The 13318-nt window shown below is 43.2% G+C and overlaps 1 protein-coding gene across 1 annotated transcript in view; it reads left to right on the top strand.

The window, feature by feature from the left end:
* Nucleotides 1–13318, top strand: part of PPP2R2D (protein phosphatase 2 regulatory subunit Bdelta) — a 38222-nt gene that overhangs the window by 4999 nt on the left and 19905 nt on the right. The gene's annotated exons all lie outside the window — the stretch shown is intronic.

Below are 13318 nucleotides of genomic sequence, written 5' to 3'. Positions count from 1 at the left end.
TGCTCATTTTTTTTAGTGTTTTTAATGCCATAGAAATGAATGGAAACGCGTGATTTGCGTGTTTTCAAGTGTTTTGTTGCACAATAAAAAAAGTGAAATAAAATATACAAATAAAAGTAATCCTAAATAATAAAATATGTAATAAGAATTAACCCGTACGATAATAAACACCCTAACAAAAAATAAGACCAATAAAATATTAAAGCGATACTAAGGCTTAAATGTTTTTTTCTAAAAATAGCAAACATGTCTTTACTTACCCGCTGTGTAGTGATTGTGCACAGAGCAGCCCAGATCCTCCTCGTCTCAGGTCCCCCGCAAGCTCTCCTGGCCCTCCCTCCAGTAAACCGCTTGCATTGGGGGCACCTGCTGCTCCGTGTGTCCATTCACACACAACCCTGCCACCTCTATTCTCAGTGTCTGTACAGGTCAGTATCTTGGTCACAATCGGAACTATACTACTTTGTTTTTTTGTTTGTTTTTTATTCCAAAGTTATATAGCAGAATACATTTTGGTCTAAATCTATGAAGACATTTTATTGGAAATGTTTTAGAAGTAGAAAATATCGTGTTGTGGTGGGTTTTTTTTTTTCGCACAGACTTTTTTTTTTTTTTTGTTTATATTAAAAAAAAAAAAAGTCCCAGTGGTGATCAGTTACTACCAAAAGAAAGCTCTATTTGTGTGATTAAATTATTTAAATTTAATTTGGGTAGTGTTGCATGACCGTGTAATTGCCAGTTCAAGCACTGGGCTGAATGGCAAAAAAATACCCTGGTCAAAGGGGTAAAACCTTCCAGAGGTCATGTGGTTAAAGGCTTTAAAAATCATATACCCAGTGACGTGACTAGCATTAGGTGATAGAGGTGAAACAAATCCTCTGGCATAAGTTGTACCTGTTTATCTGCATCCATTTCATCTGTAGATCATTCTAAAAACCTCAGATCAAAGGGTTTTTGTTCAGCTCCAAGGGCAGGGATCTAAAGTATAACAGTGCAGATCCCAGTGGGGGAGCTCTGAGCCCTGATTGGGGGTAAGGGATAACATCCCCCTCCCCCTTTACACAGTTTGTATGAGTCACAGGCTGTGTGCTGCAGCTCACAGCCAGTGGCAGAGAAAAGTCAAATGCAGTGCTTTGGATAGAGGCAAGTACAACACCGTACAGAAGGATATGCTTTGTTCGTATTTCTTGTCTGAGGTTTACAACCACTTTAACCCTGATCTGTGAGTCTCCAGAACTTTTAACTTGAGTTTGTTTTAATGGCTCATTGGCTTTCATGATGCTGTTTGGCTACGAATGTTCTCTAACAAACTCAAGGGCCTCCCAGGGATGTATGCATTTAAATCCTGTGACATGTTAATTGCATATTGGTGGACTCTCTCCAACTTTTTATAAATTGTGATGATCGTGGGTTGCACCAGACCTTCTATGGGGTTTGGCAGCAAGTGTTTAGAATCCTGTGAATGGGAAAGGAATAAAGATGAATATATAATGAACTTAGCGATGCACACAATAAGATAACTGTTCAGAAGGCAATAACAAACAATATGGCACCTCCAAATAACCACCAGTAAATGACAGGTATAGCAAGAGAACAGAGCTTTGCCTGTGGTGTGTTGTGGGGAATAAGCAGTGTTGCACCAAAAACCCGCAATGGCTGTGCTGAATACTGCTATATGTAGATAAAGACAGATGCTGTACCTGTGTTTGGCTTCAGCAGAACAATATGTTCTCTCAGTGAAGATACTTTATCCAGTGAATTGTCTGCCTGCAGGTTTACAGCAGTGAGGGCGAGCAGGAAAACTTTGGAGCTCTTTCAACTATGGTGCTACTCTTCTTGGGGCCAACAAGACAGCAGAGCACTGGAGGAGAAGGCATGCTCATGCAAAAGCTCTGTGTTGCTTTTCATATTGACCAGTACCAGAATATCTTGCTCCCCTTCCTTTAGCCCCATCCTGAAGAAGGGAGCAGTGATTACCTGAAGGCTGGTAAATGTGAGAAGCTGACAGCTACTGCATGTGCAGGACTTTTCCAGCGCCTTGCTGCCCTCTGGAACAACCGCACCATATTTGAATAGGCTCTGGATTTTTCACTAACCCTCACTGCTGCAAACAAAGGATTCACTGGATAAAGCCTCTCCACTGAGAAACCATATTATCTGCTGAAGCCTCACATGGGTACAACACACTCCGGAATGTTTAGCCCAGTGTAACAAATACACAGCACTGCCACTGCTATATCTGTTTTGGCCCAAAATTGGTTGGTTTTTTTTTTTCCTCTATAACATACACAGGTGAGCTCAGATTGTGGAGTTGTGAATGGGCTCATCTGATGCAGTCAAATTGGTATTTGTGGCATTTTTCTTATTTCGCAGTCATTTGACCACTGCTGTGCCTGAGAAATTTTTACCTAAATAAAATTCAGGTATAGGATACTGCATTTTTTAAAATCGTTTTTATGACCTCCTGTTTTTCTTAGGTGTTCATGTTGCCTCAACATCTCAGGTATTCATCTTGCATGGTGTATATAGATGGTGAGGTGACAAAGTATACAAGGCTGTGAATAAAAATATGCGCCAGGTTTGCTGTCATCTGTCTAATCCCTGTCTATAAACTTTGTATAGGACCCGTTTATGACTGACTTCTCTTCCCCATGTAACTGTTCCTGTCTGCCCATTGGCTGCGCAGACCCAAGCATCACATCCTTTAGACCAGTGGTTCTCAACCTTCCTAATGCCGCGACCCCTTAATACAGTTCCTCATGTTGTGGTGACCCCCAACCATACAATTATTTTCGTTGCTACTTCATAACTGTAATTTTGCAGTAGGAGGAGTAGTGCCACGTCATTGCTGTCAGTGGGAGGAATAGTGTCCCATCACTGATGTCAATGGGAGGAATAGTACCCCATCATTGGTATCAGTGGTAGGAATAGTACCCCATCATTGGTATCAGTGGTAGGAATAGTGCCCCATCATTGGTGTCAGTGGGAGGAATAGTGCCCCATCATTGGTGTCAGTGGGAGGAATAGTGCCCCATCATTGGTGTCAGTGGGAGGAATAGTGCCCCATCATTGGTATCAGTGGTAGGAATAGTGCCCCATCATTGGTGTCAGTGGTAGGAATAGTGCCCCATCATTGGTGTCAGTGGGGGGAATAGTGCCCCATCATTGGTGTCAGTGGGGGGAATAGTGCCCCATCATAGGTGTCAGTGGGGGGAATAGTGCCCCATCATTGGTGTCAGTGGGAGGAATAGTGCCCCATCGTTGGTGTCAGTGGGAGGAATAGTGCCCCATCGTTGGTGTCAGTGGGAGGAATAGTGCCCCATCGTTGGTGTCAGTGGGAGGAATAGTGCCCCATCGTTGGTGTCAGTGGGAGGAATAGTGCCCCATCGTTGGTGTCAGTGGGAGGAATAGTGCCCCATCGTTGGTGTCAGTGGGAGGAATAGTGCCCCATCGTTGGTGTCAGTGGGAGGAATAGTGCCCCATCGTTGGTGTCAGTGGGAGGAATAGTGCCCCATCGTTGGTGTCAGTGGGAGGAATAGTGCCCCATCGTTGGTGTCAGTGGGAGGAATAGTGCCCCATCGTTGGTGTCAGTGGGAGGAATAGTGCCCCATCGTTGGTGTCAGTGGGGGGAATAGTGCCCCATCGTTGGTGTCAGTGGGGGGCATAGTGCCCCATCGTTGGTGTCAGTGGGGGGCATAGTGCCCCATCGTTGGTGTCAGTGGGAGGAATAGTGCCCCATCGTTGGTGTCAGTGGGGGGAGGAATAGTGCCCCATCGTTGGTGTCAGTGGGGGGAGGAATAGTGCCCCATCGTTGGTGTCAGTGGGGGGAGGAATAGTGCCCCATCGTTGGTGTCAGTGGGGGGAGGAATAGTGCCCCATCGTTGGTGTCAGTGGGGGGAGGAATAGTGCCCCATCGTTGGTGTCAGTGGGGGGAGGAATAGTGCCCCATCGTTGGTGTCAGTGACACCAATGAAGGGGCACTATTCCTCCCACTGACACCAATGATACTTACCTTGCTGACCCCTGCTCCAGCCTGGGCTCGCTCGCTCCCTCCCTCTCCCATGGTACAGACACTTACCTGTCAACTGTCTTCCTTCTCCGGCCGCTCTCCTCCTCTTCACTCGCTCGATCTTCGCGGTGCCGCTCGGCTGCTCCTCTCCAAGCTCCACCTCCTCGCCGGTGATTGGCCGCCTGTGTGCCTCTCCTGAGCTACAGTTCTGGCGGCCAATCACCGGCGAGGATTGATCCCGAGGGTGTGTCCAGATGACAGGGGCGGCATGTCATCCCGCCCACACCTGGAGACGGATAGAGCAGCGGTGTCTCGGTTCCTAAGACCATCGGAAATATGTGTTTTCCGATGGTCTTAGGCGACCCCTGTGAAAGGGTTGTTCGACCCCCAAAGGGGTCGCGACCCACAGGTTGAGAACCGCTGCTTTAGAGTAAGGTCACATCTTTTTTCATAGCTGGAAGTACTGGGTATTTCCAAGGGCTCAAACAATAGATCAATGGGAATTGCTGCAATGGGGAATGGGCATGTGGTCTAGCAAGAGAAACTCCCATTTTGTCCTAAATGGTTAAAGTGGCTTTTTTTATTTTACAGTGGAACTGTAGTTAGAAAATGAAGTTCTGTTAGATGACTTCATGCTGGCCCCTTTTTGTAGATATAGCTATGTAAAACTTTAAAAATAAGCATCTACTATGTACAATCCAGTAATGCACTCTCATCCTGCTCTGCACATGCTCAGTTGCTCTCTGTTCTTGACACTGTGCTGAAAATGTAGAGTTTGATTTGCTGACAGCCTAAAAGATACAGCTGCTGAAAGGCTCTGGCCTTCAGCAAAATGGCAGCCTCCAGCAAGACTAAACAGGAGCAATGCTGGAGGTAATTTACAGCACACACTAATTTTAGGAGCAGAACTATTAATGTGCAACTTAGGGCTCGTTCACACTTGACTGTTTTACCAACTCTTGCCAAACGCCCCATAGTGTTTGGCAAACGCCGCATGCGCGGTTCAGCGGCGGTTGCTAGGTGTTTGCTGAGCGTTAAAAACGCCCCACAAACGCCTATAATGAAGTTTGGATGGTGTTACCACTCCACAAACGCCGGCCGGGCGTTTGCGGAGTGGCACCTTAGAGTAGAATAGGAGGCTTCAACGCCTCCTGACTTGACCAGAGGCGTTTGTTTTGCCGCGACGCCACCACTCCCATTAGAACAGCACTATGTGCTGCAATGGGCAGAATTGTCTGAGGCGTTTAGGAAGCAGTAAAAACACTTCCCAAATGCCTTTCTGTAGCTTGAAAACAGGGCTAGTGTGAACATAGCCTTATGTTTGCTACAGAACATAATTTTTTATCCAGTTGTTATGGGGAGAGTTCCACTTTAAGTTGAGTTGACTGACTGGCACAGCTGCTGTGTTCACTATAGAGCATTAGTAGTTCAGATTGGTTTCACTCAAGCAGTGTATTGAGCTGAATGGCTTAATCTTTTGGCTGCCAGGCCCACAGCCCCACTTTTAAACTCACGTGGCTGGACAATTATTGCAATTTTTCCATTGTGTTTTTTATTTTTTCCCTTACAGCTTTCAAAGTTTGAGAAATACCCCCCAAGCCATACATTTTCTGAAAGCATAGGACAAGTAGAATAAAAAGAAGGTGCTTCTGCTTTTTCTAGTCCCCGTGATATTTGCTCGAATGTTTATCAAAACAATTTTTTTGCTAAAAATACACAATCCTTATTCACAAACACAGGAAAATGTACAAAATTCCTTCGTACTAAATAAAGCTAAACTGCATTGAGTTAATATTTGCACATTTTTGAATTGTGCCTTTTTGTGAAATGGTGAAAACTGAAGGTTTGCACAACTGCAAATGCCATTTACTGTAAAAGTCTGAGGTTACCATCTTTTCCTCTAGCTTTCAGAATTCGTAAAATATCCAAAACCATACATTTTCATGACGTAGAATAAAGAAAATATGATACAGATTTTTTTTTTTTTTAGGCCTTGCAATAATTGTACAAATGAATATCAAATTGTTATTTTCACTAAACTATACTGAAATCATTATTAGCAGACACAAGCACAACATAATTTACAAAATTCCTGCTAAATTCCTGCCAAGGCCTTGTTCACATGGTGCGTACTAAAGTGCCATGTTTACCTGCACAGGGATTCCCAGGAGTTCCATGCATCTCTGTGCAGGCAGTCCTTTTTATGGCAATTGAGATGCAAGGACACAGCTGATGCTTCCAACCTGACATCCTTGTGGGTGCATGGCCCTGACAATTGAGCTCACGGTCATGCACCTGGACCCACATGGATGTCAAATTGGGAGCAGTGGCTGTGTCTGTGCAGCTGCTGCATCCAAACTGCCATCAATGGAACTGCCTGCATGGGAATGCATGGAACACCTAGGCATCCCCATGCAGGTGTAAACACTGCCTTGGAGGGGCGTACGCTGTAGTATGCCCTCTGTGAAAAAAGGCATTAAAAAAAAAGTTTTTTGTTTGTCTAGTTTTTTGGGGGGTTTTAACCGCTTCCCGACCGCCTTATAGCAGAAATACTGCTACAGGGCAGCACAGGTGCATAAAATCGTGTGTGTGTGTATATATGTGATTTTGCATTTCCGGGTAGGGGGTGCGCATGTGCCCTACCCGTGCCGCTATCTACAGCTGTCAACCACTGGGTTCCGGCCGGTGATTGGTGGGCATCTCCGATGGGGAGAACTGTTCGTAAGCCAAACCGTTCTTCTCCCTGTCAGCCCGTACATACTGCTTTTGGATGGCTGTGCACAGCAGTATGCTTACAGTAAAGCACACGGACACAGCACATAGTAAAACGGGACACAGTTAACCCTTTGATTGCCCCTCATGTTACCCCCTTCTTGCTCAGTGCCTTTAGTGTCAGTGCTTTTTTTTTTTTTTGTTAGCACTAATCACTGTATTGGTGTCACTGGGGATGTCGGTGACACAAAGTCAGAATGTCCTCCGTAGTCCCGCTATAAGTCGCTGATCGCAACCATTACTAGTAAAATTAAAAAATCCCAGTGTATATATACCTCCCATTTGTAAACGCTATAACTTTCATGAAAAGCAATTAATGGACACATATTGGGATTTTTTTGTAGCAGAATACAATTTGGCTTATATTTATGCTGAAATTTTGTGGGTTTTTTTTTTTTTTTTTTTTTTTTACTGGACATGTTTTTAATAGCAATTAATAAACCGCACAGGCGATCAAATACCACCAAAAGAAAGCTCAATTCGTGGGAAAAAGTAATGCAGTGCTGTAACGCAAAACATGGCCTAGTCAGGAAGGGGGGTAAATCCAAGTGGTTAATGAAAGAATGAATTTATTTGGCATTGTGGTGGGGGCATGCATTTTTGTGCCCCCCCCCCTGAATGCAGCATCATTACCATCCCATTACAGGGAGCTGCATGGGGTGAACCTTACTGTCAGGATCTAAAGGTATTTGTGGGGCTTGGCAGAGGGACTAGGAGAAAATTGTAAGAGCAGTTATAATAAGGTTTGCCACACTTGAATTTTAAACTTTTAAAAGGTATCTTGGATGACTACTGATTCTTAATATGCAGCAGATGTCTTCTGTTGGGGACTGTTTCTCATTCACTTTAGGCTGCCCACCAGATTCCGTTTATTTATAAAGACGAGGTTCACAGCGCCATAACACATAGACATAATCAATAAAAATATAGCATTCATTGTTTGAAGCCACTTTTTCCCTTTCAACAGACTAGCAATAGTTTATGTGTGGTCATAGAATAGTGCACACAGTCTTGTTAGAATTGCTTTTTTTATTTTGCAAGTTTATTCTTCTGGCCAATTTTAAAACTTCAAACGAGGAAATTAAGGGTGTGCTGTAACTTCAATCAGTGATGTCACTTCAAAATAATAGTAGCTTGTGCATCCGATGAAACCTGCACAGCTTGTATTTTTTGCGAAACTACAATAAGCTTTGTTTAATTGTCTCTTGTATCATCGTAAGACATGTCCGGGTTTGCCAGTGTCAGACCCATTTTATTGGTTTGGAATATTGCACATAGCCATACAATATACTTCCTGACTTCATTTTTTGCTTTTCCTCGGTTGTCCTTCTGATGTTTACTGTATATTTACATGCAAAGAAAAAGTTGTTATATTTTGAGAAGAGTGCTTTGTGCGCTGTTGAAACTTTGGACATAAATTACACAAATTAAAATGTTGATGTAAAGTGGGGGCTGAGGACACTGATGTAAAGGGTGTGGGGGGGTGCGGGGGCTGAGAGTACTTGCCTATACCCAGTGAAGTGACCAGAATCAGGTGATGCACAGAGATGTAACCAAGCCTTCTACACATACCTGTTTATCTGTAGCCATTTAGTTTGTAAACTGTTCTAAAAACACACAGATCGAGGATTTTTTTTCTCAGCTCTATTAGCAAGGGGCGGCAGTCTGAAGTCTCATGGTGCCAATCTCAGTGAGGACTGCTCTGATCCCTGATTGGAGGGAAGGGACACCCCCCCTTTCCACAGTACATAGAGAACACCCACAGCTGTGGATATCAGTCACAGGCTGTGTGCAGATCCTCTCCTCCCCATCACCTTTTTTATATCTTGGTTTGGGAATAGTTTTCAGAAGCGTCTTATACACTCATCAGCCACTTTATTAGGTACACCTGTTCAATTGCTTTGTAACACAAATCGCTAATCAGCCAATCACACGGCAGCAACTTATTGCGTTTAGACATAGTGAAGGCAACTTTCTGAAATTCAAGCCAAGCATCAGAATAGGGAAGAAAGGGGATTTAAGTGACTGAACGTGGCATGGTTGTTGGTGCCAGGAGGGCTGGTCTGAGTATTTCAAAAACTGCTGATCTACTGGGATTTTCCACACATCCATCTCTGTGGTTTACAGAGAATGGTCCGAAAAAGAGAACATATCCAGTGAGCTGCAGTTGTGTGGGCGAAAATACCTTGTTGACCGAGGTCAAAGAAGAATGGGTAGACAATTGGACAATAGGAGATCGGAAAACCATTGCCTGGTCTGCTCAGATGGTAGGGTCAGAATTTGGTGTAAACATGAAAGCATGGATCCATCCTGCCTTGTATCAACGGTTCAGGCTGGTGGTGGTGTAATGGTGTGGGGGATATTTTCTTGGCAGACTTTGGGCCCCTTAGTACCAATTGACCATCGAGTATTGTTGCTGACCATGTCCATCCCTTTATGACTAGTGTCCCCATCTTCTGATGGCTACTTCCAGCAGGATAATGTACCATGTCACAAAGATCAGATCATCTCAAACTGGTCCCTTGAACATGACTAGGAGTTCTCTGTACTCCATTGGCCTCCATAGTCACCAGATCTCAATCCAATAGAGCACCTTTGGGATGTGATGGAATGGAAGATTCACATCATGGATGTGCAGCCAACAAATTTGCAGCAACTGCGTGATGCTATCATGTCAATATGGACCAAAATCTCTGAGGAATGTTTCCAACACCTTGTTGAATCTATGCCACGAAGAATTAAGGCAGTTCTGAAGGCAAAAGGTGGTCCAACCTGGTACTTGTAAGGTGTACATAACGTGGCCAGTGAGTGTATAGTTAAAAGGAGGCAGCAGAAAGAAATGATACTCAATGCTTTGGATAGACAGGTACACAGTATAGAAGGATGTGCTTTAGTTTATAATTCATGTTTGAGGTTTACAACCACTTCAAGCTAAACACCCCACTCCCTGTCCTACCCATCCTTGTCCCTAAACACTTACCAGGCTTCATCTCACTCCTCCAGCCCCACTCCCTCACTTCTGCTTTCACTTGAGAAACTGAGGGCAGCGGAGCCATAGGCTTCTGCTGCTGTCAGTCAAACTCCTATGAAGAGGGAGCAGGGGCATGGCTTGCTGGTGCTGTGTGTGTCTATGGATGCACACAGCCCTGCTCGCAAGCACACACGCACAGATGCCTCTTTGGAACACAAATTATTTCAGGAGGCATCCAGAGGAAGGAGAAGTTGATGGCACTGGAGGGGGGCTGCCAGAAGAGGAAAGCAACCTTTCTGTGCGATATTGTTGTAAAGAGCAATTAAGTATTACTTCTTTTGTATTAAGTCTTTAATATCACTTTAATTCAGTACCCCTTATGTAAAGAATAACAATTGGTTTGGGTGGACATGCTTGCTAGTAACCCCTAACTGTACAATATATAAATATAGAAAGGAAAAGGTATAAACACACAGTGGTTATTAACCTCTTAATGCCGACTGGCTGCATATGTGGGCTTTAATGCATGGCAACCACATATATGCATCTATATGTAAACTGTTTACTGTGCTAAGAGCTTGCTTATTGCGTGCCCCCAGTACAGTAACGCACGTGTCACAGAGAGCTCCTGATCTATACTTTTATCAGGAGCTTTCAGATCATGTGACCGCCAGTAACAGCGGTCACGTGATCGGAATCTCTGCCTCCACTGCCTGGCATTTGGATCCTCTTAACGTGCTGGGAAGTGGCCTTTGGAAGGGCTTAAAGCTGCTTTTGTTGCACATGCCCGTATTTCCTTGTAACAGTATAAATTCGAACGTATCCTATACGTATCAGGCGCTTGTTTTGATTTCATTTCACTTTTTATGGTGCTAAGGACACTTCAGAAATGTGTTTTTGATACGGAGGACACTGGTTTTTGTATTTTTAAAACTGTATTAAGCCCAAAAGCAAACACTTTATTATATTGCAGCTTACCAATTCTTTGCGGGAGCTGTATTGGGTTTCTTTTTTAGACTGTTTTTTTTTTTTTTTTTTTTTTTTTGTGTTTTTCCCCTAGTGATCTGGCCAGTGAATGTTATTTTTCAACAGGACAAGCTGTCCTGCACATGTAGCAGTTAGTAAGCTGCAATATAATACAATTTTGGTTTTGGATTTAATACCACTTTAAACTAAAGGCTAAGCTACACTTTTTTTTTTTTTTTCTATTGTGCTGCCTATTAAGTTCACGGCATAATGACTTTCTATATGTAACTGACAGATGTGTGGATTAATCCATTGGTGCTCAAGGACCTCTGTGGTCTCAAAGCTCTGCATAGGAGCACTCAATGTGGGTTCCTGCCATAATCCAGCCTTACCCAGGCAATTACTACTGAAGATATTCTATTGGCCTGGATGGCACAACAGACACTTGCTCAGGGAAGCTTTGCTGTGTTAGGGGCTACCATGTATTGGTCACATGGTCACTCCCAGTGCTGTAAAACTTTAGGGATCAGCAATGAGCCAATCAGATTGGGGAGTTATTTACATCCACAATATACAGACTGCCCCATATCATGTAAGGAAGCAAATACCATTTTACTATTTCACATTTGATATAATTTTATAGATTCTTACTCTAGTTTTGTTTCTTGAGCAATAATTCACAACGAATGTTTTAAAGGCAAGATGTTCAAGCATTTTTCTTGCTGTATGGATGAAGATATAAAATCTTTATTGCTGAAACCTTTTTTTAAAATTGTATTTTTTAAAAATGTAATACGCAATTTTTAATACCCAACTGTAATCAAATGCATAGCCTATGTTGGAAAATATCAAGTGATGCCATTTCCTTTATATCATATAAACGGTATAAGTGTCATATCTTAAGCCCTTGGGGGAGGGGGGAGGGGGGAGGGGGGAGGGGGGAGGGGGGGGGTGTATGTAGACTGACTTGTTTTGTTTTTTAAGTCATTATAAAAAGACTAAACAGGGGTGTGGAAATTTTTGAAAATACATTTGGCCAGGGACTAAACCTGTGCCCCAATCTACTTGTCCCTCAAGACAGTCTACTTGTCTAGGTAAAAAAATAAAATACATTTTAACCAAAACTGTATTTAAATCGGAGGTGATATTAGGAATATCTGGGGCTTTTAAAAACAAAAGGGGCTTTATGGCGACTTAAACGTTTAATATTTTTAACATTGCACGGTTTATCTCCTCCCCTTTCTGCCTGTCTCCAGCACTGCCCCCAGGGACTAGCAGGGAGGGGAGAGACCTTGCAGTGTAATGAGCACCGATTGCCTGCTCCTCAGGAAAGGGTGGGTCAGGGCTTATCCTTCATCCCTTTGCTGCCAGAGCCGTTTTTGCATTTTTTTGCACAAGTTATAAAAATCATTTTAGAGTGATGTCAGCTGACAGTAGGCTTGAGCCCCCTGTTGGCTGAAAAGGGTCACAGGAGTGCAGAACAATTCTGTGCTCCATAGAAGTATAGCCTAAATAGCTTTGACCATACTTCTTTTTGACAATTTTTCGGTAGCCCTGACCATGAACACTTTACCTTCCCTTTTTAAAGAGTGATAATGGTTATAAACAATTTTGTAAAAAACGGCAGTTTACAACTAGATGGTTCCTCATAGCTCACCTGTCACTGGCCATGCATATAGACACTCATTGCCGCACCCAGACTGTCTCCAGTCAAACTCTTGAGAACTATTTGTCATGGAGCCACTATTGTGTAAACACCAATTGACAACAATTGACACAGATCTTGAGAAATAACTCAATTTCATTTGAATATATTCTGGTTATGCCTATAGTACTCGGACTGCACCTCCATTTTTTTGCGGGGGGGGGGGGGTCTTGAGTTCACCTACTTTTTAATTGAATTTTAGATTGGTCTGTAATTGGACTTTAGAATGCCTAAAATCCACTTGCATAACAGCATTTTGTGTTTGGATGTTCTAGTTGGCAAATTAACAGTCTACGTTTAGTTTTTGGTTCACTGTAACATCAGTCCTGCTTGCAAAACTAGGTCTTCTGTGTACAACTATATGTAAACGCGAAGTGTCAACGTGACCTGTTTGCTCTCTATATATACACTATCCAGGGCCCTTCACACCAGGTGTGGTGGGACTGCATTGGGTGAATGCATTGTCTCCTATGTGGCTGGGTCACACTACTGTGTTGTGATGTGCACTGGAAACAATAAGGCAGGCCTTCCTTTTTAATTTTCCAGCAGTCCTCAGCCTCATAGCATAGGGTGGCCGATGATTTTTGTGGTAAAAAAAAAGTTAACCGTGTGATGTGCGGCGATTGGCACAGCAGCCATCTCACTGCATTGCACAGCACACCGGCAATGGCTGGTGTGAATAGACCCTGAATGTGTTGTTATATACGCTTGATATCACTCTGATGTCATGATTTCTGGTGATATTTATCTCATATAAAATTGTGCTTTTAACAAAAATTGCCAAGTAAAGTTGCATATAATTTACGGAAAGTACACTTCTTGTGACATCAGTGTTTGTTTTTTGTTTTTGTCAATCTACAAGGTGTTTAACATTAAAATGTCTGTTTTTGTTCTA

Source organism: Staurois parvus, unplaced genomic scaffold (assembly GCF_062004578.1).
Source record: "Staurois parvus isolate SC_StPar_1 unplaced genomic scaffold, SC_StPar_1.0 ptg000009l, whole genome shotgun sequence".
Classification (NCBI taxonomy): Eukaryota; Metazoa; Chordata; class Amphibia; order Anura; family Ranidae; genus Staurois; species Staurois parvus.
Note: the sequence above shows the minus strand (reverse complement) of the source record. Positions and strands in the feature narration are given on the sequence as shown.